Source organism: Balaenoptera borealis (genome assembly GCF_965194805.1).
Source record: "Balaenoptera borealis genome assembly, chromosome: 2".
NCBI classification, from domain to species: Eukaryota; Metazoa; Chordata; class Mammalia; order Artiodactyla; family Balaenopteridae; genus Balaenoptera; species Balaenoptera borealis.
Window position 1 is genome coordinate 77,396,394 of NC_138867.1, and position 16,284 is coordinate 77,412,677.

At 34.8% G+C, this 16,284-nt stretch overlaps 1 protein-coding gene and 1 long non-coding RNA gene across 12 annotated transcripts in view; one reads left to right on the forward strand and one right to left on the reverse strand.

The window, feature by feature from the left end:
• Nucleotides 1-16,284, reverse strand: part of ARB2A (ARB2 cotranscriptional regulator A) — a 430,201-nt gene that overhangs the window by 397,471 nt on the left and 16,446 nt on the right. The window lies entirely within an intron of this gene.
• Nucleotides 7-14,640, forward strand: LOC309622598. The gene is made up of 2 exons (XR_014241014.1): nucleotides 7-3,965; nucleotides 3,996-14,640. It is a non-coding gene; the product is annotated as an uncharacterized lncRNA (long non-coding RNA).

A 16,284-nucleotide genomic window follows, 5' to 3' on the forward strand; every position in this document is an offset into this window, starting at 1 on the left:
AATGAATGAAAGCAATAAATTAAGCTCTACTCAATCCTACCTACTCCATGAGAACATCCTAGATCCTCCCAATTGGAATTAATCTCTCTATCCTGATTTCCCCTTGCACTTTGTTGATGCCTATACCGTAGTACTTATCATAGCCTGCCTTGCATTATAGTTATTTATGTATTTGTCTGGGTCACCTAACAGATTACAAGCCCCAGGATAAAGGTATCAACTTTTTGTCATCTTGATGTCTCTCATAACACCAAACACAACACCTTATACACACAGACACCTAATGCTGCTAAACTGAATTGAGCTAAACTTACTATTTAGGTGTAGTTCCCTATTATCTAATGTTTTTAAAAATATCTCCATGTACTTTCTAAAACTTGACATTTCTTTTAAAATAAACTGTCAGCATGTCATGTACAAGGTCAGAATATTTTTTTCCTGGGACATGCAGACAGGCAGAAGGAGAAAAATACATAAGGTAGCCATAAATTACCTCTAGTGTAATTCAAAATACAACTTTAAGGGGAAAAATTAGCCCTTTTTAAAAAAAAACTATGTCAAATTCTATGTCTGGAAGCCATACTCTATAAATGGCACTCCAGTAAACAATCCTAATATAAAGTTACGATTTATTGAAATCTAATGCTGCTCTGCTTTGGCCAAAAGGAAGGCTTTTAAACTATAAATAGTTTCTCCCAGGGTGGCCACAAACAGGGAAAAAAAAACAAAACACTATTCCTAAAGTTTAAAAGAAAAAAATGCAACATATACAGTGGAAAAAAATTAAATGAAATTAAAACAGTCAGTCCATACTCTAAGGAAATTAAATAAAAACTGCGATAAACAAGACTGAATATTCTTCTGACTGATTTACTTACTACCCAAAAAGCAAACTTCAGTTTCCACTCAGAGGTATATTGTACAATTATCTTTAAAAACTGAGGCATTTTTATAATTAACAGAGTACGGCAGGAAATGCTTTAAAATAATAATAATAATACTTAAAATAATATTTTTAAACTATGAACATTCCCAGGGTCATAAATCAATGCTGCCCTTATCTCAATTCTAACTGTAGGTGGGGTAGTATAAGAGGAAGGGCCCTCTGGCTTTACTACTAACTAGCCATGTGTCCTTGACAAATTATTTAACTTCTCTAAGCCTCGCTTTCCACATATGTAAAATGTAAATGATAATCATGTTTCCCTCATGGTGTTACAATGAGGTTAAATGTAGAACATTTAGTATAGTGCCTGATGCGTAATTAAGTGTCCAACACATGTTGGTTTATATTTTTTATATGTTGTAAATGTATCCTAGCTTCACTACTTAATAACAGCTCTGTGGCCAGGGACAAGTCACTTAATATCCAAAAATCTTCAGATTCCTCATTTGTAAAGTGTAGCTCATATAATAGTGGTTGAGAAGTAATATTACAGAAGGTGTGTACAGCTGATCGTTGCTATTACTAGTGGTATTACTGCTTCTCAATAATGTGAGGTTTCCTAACCTAGGAATAACTAAAATATGAGACTATTTTTGACTGGGAAAGCATTTTCACTTAGCATGGAAGTAGTTGTTGTTTTTCTTCTGTGAATAAGGTAACTCAAAACTCTGTAAATTCTACATGGATGAAATATGTCTATATTCCTTCAAGACACATATTTTTTGTCTATAGGGTGGGCAATGTGCAAGACACCAGGGTGCAATGGTGAGTAAAACATGGTCACAGCCCAGGTGGGGCTTACTCTCTCATGACCAAATGAAACTACCAAATTGCCACAAATAAAATATATGAGACCCAGACTGATCATTACAACACTGTTATAAAAAAAGCAATATTTGTAAGGGTTATCTATTTACATTCAGGAATTAGTTTTATCTGTCAAGTCCCACAAGTTTGTGTACAAGTTTCACTGGCAACTCCTTATTATCTACCATCCTGTAGCAGAAATGAAATAGAAATGTTCATAATGATAGAGATTCCATACAGTGCTCTTTGCTAACAATTCCAAAACCAAATTAACTATCTATAGGAGACTTCTTGCATTTTTTTACTCTATCCCTCTGCCAATTGAGTTCTCTTCTAAATGTAAACTGTTAGATTATTTTTCACTGGCCTCAAATTGTCTAATTTCTAAACAGAACAATTTATATTATTATTTCATTGTGATTGTTTCACTGAAGGTGAAATTATAAAATAGTTTTGATGCTAGAGTCATTTTCAAGATTCATATTTTAAAATTCTGGGGATCTAATGTACAGTATGGTGACTAAAGTTAACAATACTGTGCTGTATACTTGAAAGTTGCTAAGAGAGTAGGTCTTAAAAGTTCTCACCACAAAACAAAACAAAAAAAGTAACTATGTGAGGTGATGTGTTAACTAACCTTATTGTGGTAATCATTTTGAAAAACATACATAAATCAAATCATCACATGATATGTCTTAAATGCACATAATGTTATATGTCAATTATATCTCAATAAAACTTGAAAAAAAGCTCTAACTGCTCTACAATGTTTAGTAACACATTCCCCCTTTAAGACTTTGATCTTCATGAGGACAGGTATCATGACTGTCCCTAGCACAATGTCTGATACATTGTGGAGCTCAATGAATATTTGTCAAATTCACAAATAAATGAGTAAGAGATATAGGGAAAAAATACAATTCACATTTTAAAAAATCATTTTCAAGACTCCCAAGATCAAATATCAATTAAAAATCATTATGCTTATTTTATACAAGACAACCCAAAAACACACGTTGCAATTCACTGAAGTGATGATATATAAGTTAGGAGACTATGAACTACTATCTTTGACCCTAAACTTTATAGTAGCAGATACGAAGCAGGTAAGCATGAAGCAAATTGCCTATCGCCTTCTTATTCACTGTTAGATTTTTATCTTCTTGAGTTATTTTCCTTGGCTGTGGCACAGCTGGTGAAACTAAATCAGTAACATTATAAATTCTCAATTTAGTTTTCCTCATAAAAATTCAGAGTTATAACATGCATGACCATAGATAAACACTACTGCAAATGCAGCCAGCAAGCCATTTGATACATTTGATATATATATATTAATACGTGCACTCGACATAGTTTATTTAGTATTATCTGATGGAGGTTAGGTTATAGGGAATAAAGTGGTGGAAGGTTTTTACTGATGTGAACTGCGACACAGTTGACATGCTGTATACTTCATGATAACCACTGCTGTTTAAATATGGTTTCCTAGAAATGGTTTACAATATAAACTAGATTCAAAACATCTCAGTTTGCGATTTCATTCTGCGAACTACACAAAGCAATTATCATATCTTCTTCCTTTCTATGGTTCCAACAGAGAATCTACCATGTATAAATAAAGCTATAAATAACTTGTCATGTGTAATCTTTATCCAGTGAGCATTTCAAAACATGAAACAGTAGAATATTTCTTATTTGCCCTATTTGCTCAAAATATGGCATGAGCACTTATAAAATGTACACAAAGATACACAGAAGCCTTAGTTTCCTACATCTGTTTGTTTTTAGGCAGGTATTAAATAGGACCTAGATATAGATTATTTTGCAACAGAAGGCCTTTCCACCTCACATTCTGAATGCAATGATGAAAGTACAAAACATATCACAGGACAAGTAAAATTGGGTTAAGTCCCTGGAACCCCTGGAGCTGGTTTGGTCCCCCAAAGAATCTACGCTAAGTCAGGCTCTGAAATCCAGCTCATGAAAGCTTACTTGCAATCAGAAACACAGTAATTGAACCGGTACCAGAGATTTAAGAAGAACCAAAACATCTACCCAAATTACAGCTAAAATATGCATGTTACTCAGAAGTTCCTCATCAGCAAAGGTTAGTTCATAACAATCCTGGACAGTTTATAGTTCTGAGTCAATAGTGTGAAAAATGTATGTTTTGGAGAGAGAGGGTGTGTGATAGTGTGTGTGTGTGTGTGTGTGTGTGTGTGTGTGTGTTTGTGTACAGACATATGGACACTGGGGAAGAGGCTAAAGAAGAATAAGGGCATCAGGCTGAAGAAGACATGGAAGACAAGGCCCAGGGTAATATGGGCTCTTAGTGCATAGAAAATGGTGGCTTCTACAGAGAATGTAATCTATATGTGGGTCAAGGTTTAGCTCAGAGTAGGAATATCTTGTTCCAATCCAAACACACCTAAAGTAATTCCTTAGTTTCTCAAGCAAAGTGATGTTTTAGGTTTGGGATGAGAAATTCAGGTTTTTAGCCTCAATTCCACCACCTAGTGGCTGAGTGATCTTGAGAAAGTCACAACTTCTCTAACCTAAGTAATGGGAATAACAAAGAAAATAAGAGCACTTCCCTTTACAGGGTGATTATGAAGATTATACGAAAAAATGTAGACAAAAACATTTTACAAACTATAAATTCCTTTATAAATATTAGTAATCCACATAACATTAGAAATAATTTAGTTCCAATTACTATGTGCTCAAACGCCAAAAAGGATATTCTCATCATCCAGCTTATAGGAATGAGAAACTTTCAATGTGCATCATTTGGGTGAATTCTTAGAATAAACAATTAAGCCCCATAATAAGTACTTGTTGAGTTGACTTGGGTTTCCAAGGCTATACTGAACATAATTATAATGGAACTTAAATTAATTTTTAATATAATTTGTTTATAATCTTGTCTAATCTTATTAAAATGTATGTCTGGAAAAGTTCAAGTATGTGAGTCCTACCTTCATTCAGATTAAAGTTGTGTCCAAAAAAGAACACTATTCCAACTATCTCCCAAATGCACATGTTACAAAGTCACCAAGTCCTTTCACATCCATTATCTTATTAAGTCACTGCCACAATTGGCTGATAGAGTCAAACTACTCAACTTCAACTAGGAAAATAATTCCAGTTTCTTTATCCTACAAAAGGTTTTCACTCTTGTGTACTAATTTATGTCATCAGGGAGTATTACAATTTGGAGTTTAGGCAAGTTGGAGGAAGTTGATTACATATATACAGACAAAAGCTGTCCACCAAAATTGTCTCAGCCTATTTGGTTTGCTATTCAGAATTAAGATTGATAAAAATTACTCCCCATCATAATAGAATACTCCTCAGCCATAAAAAAGAATGAAATATTGCCATTTGCAGCAACATGGATAGACCTACAGAATATTATACTTAGTGAAGCAAGTTAGACAGAGAAAGAAATATTATATGGTACCACGTATATGTGGAATCAAAAAATAAAACAAATGAATCGATATACAAAACAGAAACAGACATAGAAAACAAATTTATAGTTACCAAAAGGGAAATGGAGGGGGGGAAGGATAATTTAGGAGTATGGGATTAACAAATACAAACTACATAAAATAAATAAGTGACAAGGATTTACTGTATAGCATAGGAAACTATATTCAATATCTTGTAATAACCTTTAATGGAAAATAATCTGAAAAAAAAAATATATATATATATAACTGAATCATTTTGCTGCACACCTGAAACTAACACAATATTGTAAATCAACTGTACTATAATAAAAAAATTTAATAAATCAATAAAAAATGTAATCCTTAAACTGGAAACAAACTGAAACAAACTACTCATCAAGTTTGTTACACAACTATTAAAAAAAAAATTACTCCCCATCATTCCTCACAGTACTTTGGCAAATCAAGCATCTAAAAGGAAGAGTCAAAAGTTAAGGAATATCAAATACAAAGATTTTAGAAGAAACTAATATTGTACTACTGTGTCTTTTTAACAGGTTCCGAGCTTGGTAGTCATCTGGTTAGGTTTCATATTGCTTTCTGGTTTGCAAAAAGACAGAAACTCAACAAGGCTAGAGTGAAAACCTTAGAATATCTGCAAGACAATGCTAAAACTGAATCTAAGAAATTAAACATGGCTAAGACAATTCTTTAGATAACCCTCAATTTTGAAGCCTCACAAAAGAAAAAATAATTTAAGTAGCCTTTTATGAAGTTTTCATAATACGGAACAGAAATAGCAGAGCTATGGCAGAGGACAAAATAATTCTCAAAAAGGAGATATGCTCAAAATTTTAGAAAAACAGAGTATATCAAACAAATAGTATCTTTTATAGGGGTCAAATTAAAATGTCATTAGCTACTTAAGAGACTCTATGATAAACATGAACAATAAAATATAGCTAATGTTATGAATGTACATACCTCCAGGCCAAATTGACCAAGCAGAAACTATCTTCATAAGATTTAAAAGTAGCCAATACCATGAAATAACAGTAATAACATATTTGCAAAGCGTGAACCAAATTTTCTCATTCCATAACTACTCTTACAAGCATCTGTGCCCAACTTTGTGAACTCAAAGTTCAACCTGAATTTTAAAATATAATATGCATGTTGTAGACACTAAGATGACCCGCTCTCTGCCCCCACCATCCCCCTTCAAGGGGAACTTGCTGCTCAGTAGCAGGGAGTACACTCAGCAAACAGCCCCAAGCTGTTCACCACTTAAGAGTCAGCCTCAGATGCAAAGCACTGCCTCACTCAAGGTCATGCCTTTCCCAGGTTGACTGACCCTCAGGATCTGACTGAACCAAGCGGGGAAACAAAGGCCCAGCCATTTCAGCCTGATGCAGGAGAAGCCTGACAGGCACTATTTGCTCCAGAGGTCACTGCCAGGTTGGTTGAGGTTCGATCTCTAATAAACACCTTGCACTCCAAATTTTGTCTCAGCATCTGCTTCTGAAAAATCCAAGCTGCAACAATGTACTTTTCTAAATGATTTTTCTGCAAATTAAACAAAAAAAGTTCTGATGCTAAGATTTTATATATCCAGACTTTATATATCCTGAATATATAAAGAACACTAGCAACTCAACAATAAAAAGACAACCTAATTTTAAAAACTGACAAAGGATATGAATACACATCTCTCCAAAGAAGATATACAAATGACCAAAAAGCACAAAAAAGATATGCTCAGCATCATTAGTCATTATGAAAATGCAAATCAAAACCACAGTAAGATACCACTTCACACCCTATATCATGGCTGTAAGCAACAAGAAAGAGAAAAACAAATGCTGGTGAGAATGTGGAGAAACTGGAACCCTCATCCATTGTTAGAAGGAATGTAAACTGGTGTAGCCACTCACGAAAACAGTTTGGCAGTTCCTCAAAATGTTAAACATAGATTTACCAAAAGACCCAGCAATTCCACTTCCAGCTACATACCTAAGAGGAATGAAAACACATGTCCATACCACAACTTATACATAAATGTTTACAGAAGTATTATTCATAATTGCCAAAAAGCAGAAACAACTTAAATGTCTATCAAGTGACAGCTGGATACACAAAATGTGGTATATATCCATATAACAGAATAGTACTCACTAATTAAAAAAAAGAATGAAGTAGTGACATATGCTACAACATGAACGACAATGAAAACATGATAAGCGAAAGAAAGACCACATAGCATATGATTCCATTTATATGAAATGTCTAGAACAGGCAAATCCACTGAAACAGAAAGCAGATTAATAAACAGTTTTGGGGAGTTGGGGTGGGGGAGAGAATGAGAAGTGATTGCCAGTGGGTACTTAAGTTTCTTTTTGAGGTGATGATTCCGATAGTCCAAAAGAGATATGTTTACACTGGAGCAGTATTCCTCACTGTGTATTAAGTGGCTCTCTCTCTCCCATCTCTTCTTTAAAGTTACCATGCCAAAGGTCAAGGCACAGTCTCAAAAGGGAGGAGGCTTGACCATTTCATTCATTCTTCTCCTTTCCTTCCATGAAAAAAAAATTGTTAAGTGGACTTCAGGCAGACTCACTTAAAGAACTTCTCTCTTCAAATGTCCCTATCATCCCTTCCACCAGAGCCAGGCTGGCAGCCATCTAGGCCTACTCTATCTAGACACTGGGGGCAAATACATTATTTCCTAGGTATAAAAGGTGAACATTATATATAAAGTTTTTGTAAACCACAGTACTCTAGTCTAGCTTGTTCTAGTTCTGTGCACTGAGGATTCTCTGTTAATGATAATTTGCCTCCCTGGCCTGTCCCTATCCCTTACATACATCTTCCAGTGAGAATCTGGTCAGAAGCACTGATTCACTTTGGTCGTGATTTGTTAATTCTTCGGCCACATACCACCTAAGAGTATCCCAATTTTACCCAATTTCTAATAAGGACTGAAATTTGGTAATAATTGCATTATTATTACTATTATTATTGCAACTGATCCCACACATAATACTAACTGACTTCAAAGTTAGAAATGTACCACATACTATAGGGAAAAATAAAAATGAAGGAAAAACTTGAGCATATAATCAAGCAATTTATTCTGATGCCTGGTGAGCTATACTAATAACACCAGCAATAAAGTTTAATGGCAAAGTTAAGCTTTGTGGAGACCACAGTTGTACTGCAAATAGGCATTTAAGTACCACTCATATCCAGTGTCTACTGACAGTGCACTCCTTATTGTTTATTTAAGGGGAAAATATCTGTAAAGCCTGACTTTACTTAAATGTGTTAACAACTGGGAATGTTACCACTTAAGTGCCTTCAGAATGAATGATTTTTTTTTTTTTTGGCTTCTGGACTTTCCCAATTCTTTATGAAGTGATAGTACTTTCTAGAATTTAATGTCTGTACCATATTTCAAAAATGACCACATCCTGAGACCAACAGGTGATGAACTCAGAAAGACTTGGGAAGACTCTCTATTGCTGGGATACTACAAATATCTGATGTTAAATAAAGAGAATTAGAAATGTGAAACTTCAAATCACCTTTCTAAACTACAGTATTAGTTACAGTGGCTATTTACTTTATACAGAAAACAATAAACACAATTCATATTGTAACTTGACTAAATTAAAAAAGGATTTGAGGCAGCAAAATTCTCTTATTCCAAAAACAAAGAGCTTTGAACCCTCCTGGCTTCCACAAAATATTTTTCCCCCACTAAAACAACCATCACTTAGCCACACTATTAATTACAGGAAGTTAACTCTGTGGCACTAAAGTTGTCAGCACAAGGACACTGTGTGGAATGATAACCCATTTATATTATTAGACCTATGCTTAAACACAGTATGCCAGATGGCTTTCATTACTATTGTCTACATAAGCACAAAGTAGTAGAATCCTTTCCTATGATCATGAGAGTAAAGAATTTTACAACTAGACTTTACTTCCAACATTATAGTTAAGTTTCCTGAGGAACTCTCCTGTTGAGAATAACTAAACTCAGAAAGTACATTACAAAACATTACCATATCTACAAATGTTACTCACTAAATTAACATAAAGGATGAAAACAATAATAACTTCAATACCTGCAGAAAAGTATTTGATAAAACTCAATACTCACTTTTGGAAGATAAGTAATAGCAAACTAGGAATAAAAAAGAAGGTCCGTAACATGATAGAGAGGTTCAAAAAAATTACAGTAAAATTACTCTCCATGGTAAATTACTAGGAACATTCTCTTTAAAATCACTTATCAGGAAAGAATGCCCTTCATTACCACTTTACTATTACCACTTCTAGTCAAAGTTTTTTGGAGGTTCTAGCCAGTATAAGAAGATATGAAAAAATAAATAAAAATGTATAAGGATTGAAAATAGGAACACAAAGTCACCATTACCTTCAGATGATATGATTATATAAAACAAAAAATCGAAAAATAAGATTTTCAAAAATAAAAAAATAAGAAGAATCTCTACATTAGGAATAAAAAGAGAATTTAGCAAGATGTCTAAAGCAATTTATATATAAAAATAAAGTGTATTTATAAATACCAGCAACAATCAGTTATAAGGCACAGTTGTGTTTTTTTTTAAAAAGACATCATTTTTAACAGCAAAAAATAATTTACATAGTAAGAATAGATCTAACAAAAGTTATGTTAAAACGATGTGCAAAAAATGATAAAATGTTACTAACAGACAATAAAGAAGACTGAAATGCATGATGAGATATACCATATTCATGGACAGAAGGACTCAATACTGTGAAAGTATCAAATTTTTCTCTAATTGATAAATGGATTCAATATAATTCCACTCAAACCTAAGAGTTTTTCCACAAATCTTGAAAACAAGTTCAAAATTTTATATGGAAGAACATCGGCCAAGAAAACTAAGACACTCCTAAAAAAGAAAAATATGATAGGAAGACCTGCCTCATCAGGTATCACAGTAATTAAGACAGTATATGATTAGTACTAGAATAGGCAAGTTGACCAATAGAATAAAACTCCAAAGCAGACCCACATAACAGATTCATGTGACACAGATGACACTGACATATCACTGAGCAAAGGGTGAACTTTTCAGTAAGTGGAACAACTGGTTAACTACGTTGTAAAAACTGAAATTAGATACCCACCTCATTCCATAGATAGATATCAATTTTGAATGGATTAAGAGAATAAATGCAAAAAGCAAAACTTTAAACTTTTTAGGGGAAATTATGGGAGACTACGGTTTTGATGTTGGGGCAGGAAATACAATTTAGATATTTACAAAAGAGATATTATTTTACACTCACTAGGCTAGAAAATATTAAGAAGTGACAATACCCAAAGTTAAAAAGAACTGGGTATAATGGAGACTTTTATTTACAGTGCTGATCAAAATATAAATTAATACAACCACTTAGAAAAATTGGCATAAGATATCCAGGTTAAACATTCTCATAATCTTCAACCCAGTAATCTTACATCCTGGTCCACTACTTGGTCTTGTATATGTGTATCTGGAGATGGGTATAAAAATGTTCAGAAAATTTGGTCCCAAAGGATACATATCATCATATCATCAAAAAAAGCCAGTTTATACATTACCTATAGCTGAATAACAAATTACCTCAAAATGTAGTTGCCAAAAACAGTAAACATTTATAATCTCCCACAGGTAATATGGATCAGAAATTTGGAAGCAGCTCAGCTGGGAGGTTCTGGCTCAGATTCATGAGGTTGCAGTCAAGATATACTGGCAAATGTTGGTGACTAATCCCTTGTCGGTCACATCATTTGCAAATATTTTCTCCCAATCTGTGGGTTGTCTTTTCATTTTGTTTATGGTTTCCTTTGTTGTAGAAAAGCTTTTGAGTTTAATGGTCCCATTTGTTTATTTTTGTTTCTATTTCCAATATTCTGGGAGATGGATTGAAAAAGATATTGCTGGGATTTATGTCATAGAGTGTTCTGCCTATGTTTTCCTCTAGGAGTTTTATAGTGTCTAGGAGTTTTATAGTGTCACATATAGGTCTTTAATCCATTTTGAGTTTATTTTTGTGTATGGTGTTAGGGAGTGTTCTAGTTTCATTCTTTTACATGTAGATGTCCAGTTTTCCCAGCACCACTTATTGAACAGAGCTGTCTTTTCTCCAGTGTATATTCTTGCCTCCTTTGTCACAAATTGACCATAGATGCATGAGGTGTGTGGGTTTATTTCTGGGCTTTCTATCCTGTTCCATTGATCTATATCTCTGTTTTTGTGCCAGTACCATACTATTTTGATTACTGTAGCTTTGGAGTATAGTCTGAAGTCAGGGATCCTGATTTCTCCAGCTGTTTTTCTTTCTCAAGATCACTTTGGCTATTCTAGGTCTTTTGTGTCTCCATACACATTTTAAGATTTTTTTGTTCTAGTTCTGTGAAAAATGCCCTTGGTAATTTGATAGGGATTGTACTGAATCTGTAGGTTGCCTGGGGTAGTGTAGTCATTTTGACAAAACTGATTTTTCTAATCCAAGAACATGGTATATCTTTCCATCTATTTGTGTCTTCTTCGATTTCATTCAGCAGCATCTTATAGTTTCTGAAGTACAGGTCTTTTGTCTCCTTAGGTAGGTTTATTCCTAGGTATTTTATTATTTTTGATGCCATAGTAAATGTGATTGTTTCTTGTATCATCAAAACAAACAACCCAATCAAAACATGGGTGGAAGACCTAAATATACATTTCTCCAAAGAAGACATACAGATGGCTAAGAGGCACATGAAAAGATGTTCAACATCGCTAATTATTAGAGAAATGTTAATCAAAACTACAATGAGATATCACCTCACACCAGTCAAAATAGCTATCATCAAAAAATCTACAAACAATAAATGCTGGAGAGGATGTAAAGAGAAGGGAACCCTCCTACACTGTTGGTGAGAATGTAAATTGGTACAGCCGCTATGGAAAACAGTATGGAGGTTCCTTAAAAAGCTAAAAATAGAGCTATCATATCACCCTGCAATCCCACTACTGGGCATATAGCCAAAGAAAAACATGGTCCAAAAGGATACATGCACCCCAACGTTCATTGCAGCACTGTTTACAATACCAAGACATGGAAGCAACCTAAATGTCCATCGACAGAGGAATGTATAAAGAAGATGTGGTAAATATACACAATGGAATATTACTCAGCCATTAAAAAGAATCAAAATGCCATTTGCAGCAACATGGATGGACCTAGAGATTGTCATACTGAGTGAAGTATGTCAGACAGAGAAAGAGAATATCGTATGATATCCCTTATATGAAGAATCTAAAAAGAAATGATACAAATGAACTTATTTACAAAACAAAAGCAGACTCACAGACTTAGAGAACGAACTTATGATTACCAGGGGGAAGAATGGGGGGAAGAGATAGTTAGGGAGTTTGCAATCGACATGTACACACTGCTATATTTAAAACAGATGAACAACAAGGACCTACTGTATAGCATAGGGAGCTCTGCCTAATGTTATGTGGCAGCCTGGATGGGAGGGGAGTTTGGGGTAGAATGGATACATGCATATGTATGGCTGAGTCCCTTTGCTGTGCACTTGAAACTATCACAACATCATTAATCAGCTATACTCCAATATAAAATAAAAAGTTAAAAAAATTTAACTAAGGATGGATCATAGATTAAAATGTAAAACGTAGGGCTTCCCTGGTGGCGCAGTGGTTGAGAATCTGCCTGCCAATGCAGGGGACACGGGTTCGAGCCCTGGTCTGGGAAGATCCCACATGCCGCGGAGCAACTAGGCCCGTGAGCCACAACTACTGAGCCTGCGCGTCTGGAGCCTGTGCTCCACAACAGGAGAGGCCGCGATAGTGAGAGGCCCGCGCACCGCGATGAAGAGTGGCCCCCGCTTGCCACAACTAGAGAAAGCCCTCACACAGAAACGAAGACCCAACACAGCCAAAAATAAATAATAAATAAATAATAAATAAGTTAAAAAAAAATTTGTTTCTTTAAAAAAAAAAAAAAATGTAAAACGTAAAACTACAAAAAAAAAAGATATACTGGCAAGGTCTACAACCATCTGAAAGTCTGACTGAGGCTAGAGGTGGCTCACTCACACAGATGAATTATTGGTACTGGTTGTTGCTAGACGCCTCAGTATCTCCCCACATGGGCTTCTTCACAGGTCTGCTTGACTATCACCATGCCATGGCTTCTGGCTTTCTCCAGAGAGAGCCAGGAAATCAAGGAGAAAGCTGCAAAATTCTCACCATCACTTCCTCAATATTCTACTGGCACAGACGGCAACCCTATTCAAAGTAAGAAAGGTCTACACAAAGGCATGAATATCAAGAAGGAAAGACTATTGGGGGCCATCTTAGAATCTGGCTACCACAACTGGAAAAGACTGTTCTCCAATTAAAGCAGGGCAGATATACTGTGGTATATTAATAGAATGAATAGTATATACCAGTGAAAGTGAATGAGCCACAACTACACTCAAAAACACAGATGAATGTTCCAAAAATAACTAACACTAAACAACCAAGAATCAGAAAACTATATAAATTATAATAGCATTTATATAGAGCTCAAAAACAAAGTAAACTAAAACAATTTATTGGTATCACAATTTAGGTGATAAAACTTAAGAAAAATCAAGAGAAAAATACAAAATCCAGAATAGTGATTACCACTGGGAAGGTGGGAGGGGTATGAACTTGATAGAAACACAGGGGTCATTGTAAATTGTTGATAGTGTTTTGAGTGTTGGATTGAGTGGTGAATTTAGAGCTGTTCATCATATTATTATGGTCTATAACTTATGTAAGCATTACACATAGGGGGCTACTTTTGAATCAGTATATAATATACATATAATCACACACAGGCCCTGGCTGCATATAATCTTTTTTATTTATCAATGATATATTTAAAATAAATGATAAAGAAAAACACTAAAAGAAAAAGAATAACATAACTAATTTTAGTAGCACTGCCTTTTATAAATTGTTCTTTGGGGTATTTTTTTTTTTTTTGTAAATTTATTTATTGTATTTATTTTATTTTTGGCTGCGTTGGGTCTTTGTTGCTGGGTGTGGGCTTTCTCTAGTTGCAGCAAGCAGGGGCTACTCTTCGTTGCGGTGAGCCAGCTTCTCATTGCAGTGGCTTCTCTCATTGCGTGCGAGCACGGGCTCTAGGTGCGCGGGCTTTGGTAGCTGTGGTACGCAGGCTCAGTAGTTGTGGCTCACGGGCTCTAGAGCGCAGGCTCAGTTTTTGTGGTGCACGGGCTTAGTTGCTCCGCAGCATGTGGGATCTTCCCAGACCATGTCCCCTGCATTGGCAGGTGGATTCTTAATCGTTGCGCCACCAGGGAAGCCCCAGGGGGTTATTTTTCTTAAACATAATGTTAGGAGTCCAGTCCTGTCTATTTAGTCAGAAATTTGTGGGTCCTACTGGTGAGTGAACCTAAGAAGCAGTTATAAGGAAAAAGGAAACAGGTATTGAGTAAACTTCAGAGCAGCTATATGTCAATAAAATATGATATTACTAAAACCCAAATGATTCCTTGCCTGTTTGGGAATGGAACTACTATTTTGAATAAAAATTGATTTTCTCAAAAGCTTTTGCGCCAGCTATTAAAGAAAGATAAACTGTAAATATGGTTAAAATCTGTATTAAAAATAATATCCCAAAACTTTATAATAAAATATTTTAAAATACAAGTACACACATAAACTATTACGTTTTTGTTCTTTCCTTGGTAACTGCCACTAGTAAGCATAAGTAAAATCTGCCTTTGAAGATATACAAGCAACTAAAATTTTAAAATGCTGGCATAAGAGCCAGTTATAAGCAACTTGAAAATAAAAGATGAGGACGAAGAATCATTTCAGAATGATCTGTCCCCGTGACTACCAAAAGATAGGCTCAGCTAGTCACAATAGACTATTTTCCACAGAGGATCATCTGCCAGTCTTTCAACATGACACAAAAATGGGCTTTAATTTTGAGGAAAAAAAAATCATAACTTTCCTTGTTTTTTCAAAATAAGGTAAAAAAGAAAAAATGCTGCAACAGCAGCCACTGGAGGGAGGACTTGATGTTAAAATGAGAATAAAACCAGCATAAAACATTTTATCTGGTGCTTTGTCTGAAAATAACATTTTGTTAAACTCATTTCTATTTGTTTAAATGACAAATGCTGAAAATACTGCTTTTTCTGCATGAGAGTTAAACTTCCTTTCACTGAAAAACAGATGTTGATTCAACTGTCCTTTATTGGTACACAAATTAGCAGTAAGAAAATTATAAAGCTGCCTGAACTAACAAAGAATTAGCACCAATGCTTAGTCTAAGTATACATTTAAAGGCCTATCCTTCCTGTATTTTGTTCATTTGAAATATTATCCACAAATTTGCTATAAGACCTCAGGCACTACTTAGTCCCTAAGTAACCACCTGAAATCCAACTATTCATAAGTTGGCAGAGCTTCTGTAAACTTGTGGCATTGCTCTTCATGTGGTTGATGGGTTTGGTTTTGCTCTTAATGAAAATATTCATATATTTTATTATTCATTCATGTAAACCTGGTTTTACACACACACACACACACACACACACACACACATATTACAAGGATCCCAAAGTAAGCTGCAAGCCTCCAGGGCTGGCCCTTTACAGACCACTAAGCCTAAGGATATTATTTAAGACAAGTTTAAATAAAGATTCAAAACATAAAATCATAGAACTGGAAAGGCATAGAAGTGGGCTCTTTCACAATTCCAGTCTCTATTTTATTAATGGTTATCTACTAAACAATAGACACCAGGCTTGTATAAAGCCCTGAAACAATTCCAAACCTAACATCACTTCCCTTTTTAAAATGATTGCTTAACAATCAATATTTTGGAGTTGACTTCTTAAACTCAAGAATCCTACTGTGATTTAATCAGTGAGCCAACAAAACTGTCAGTTCTGAATAAGAACCATTCAGAAGAAAAAGCAAGAAATGAGGTGTAAACTCTGAGGCGCATAGA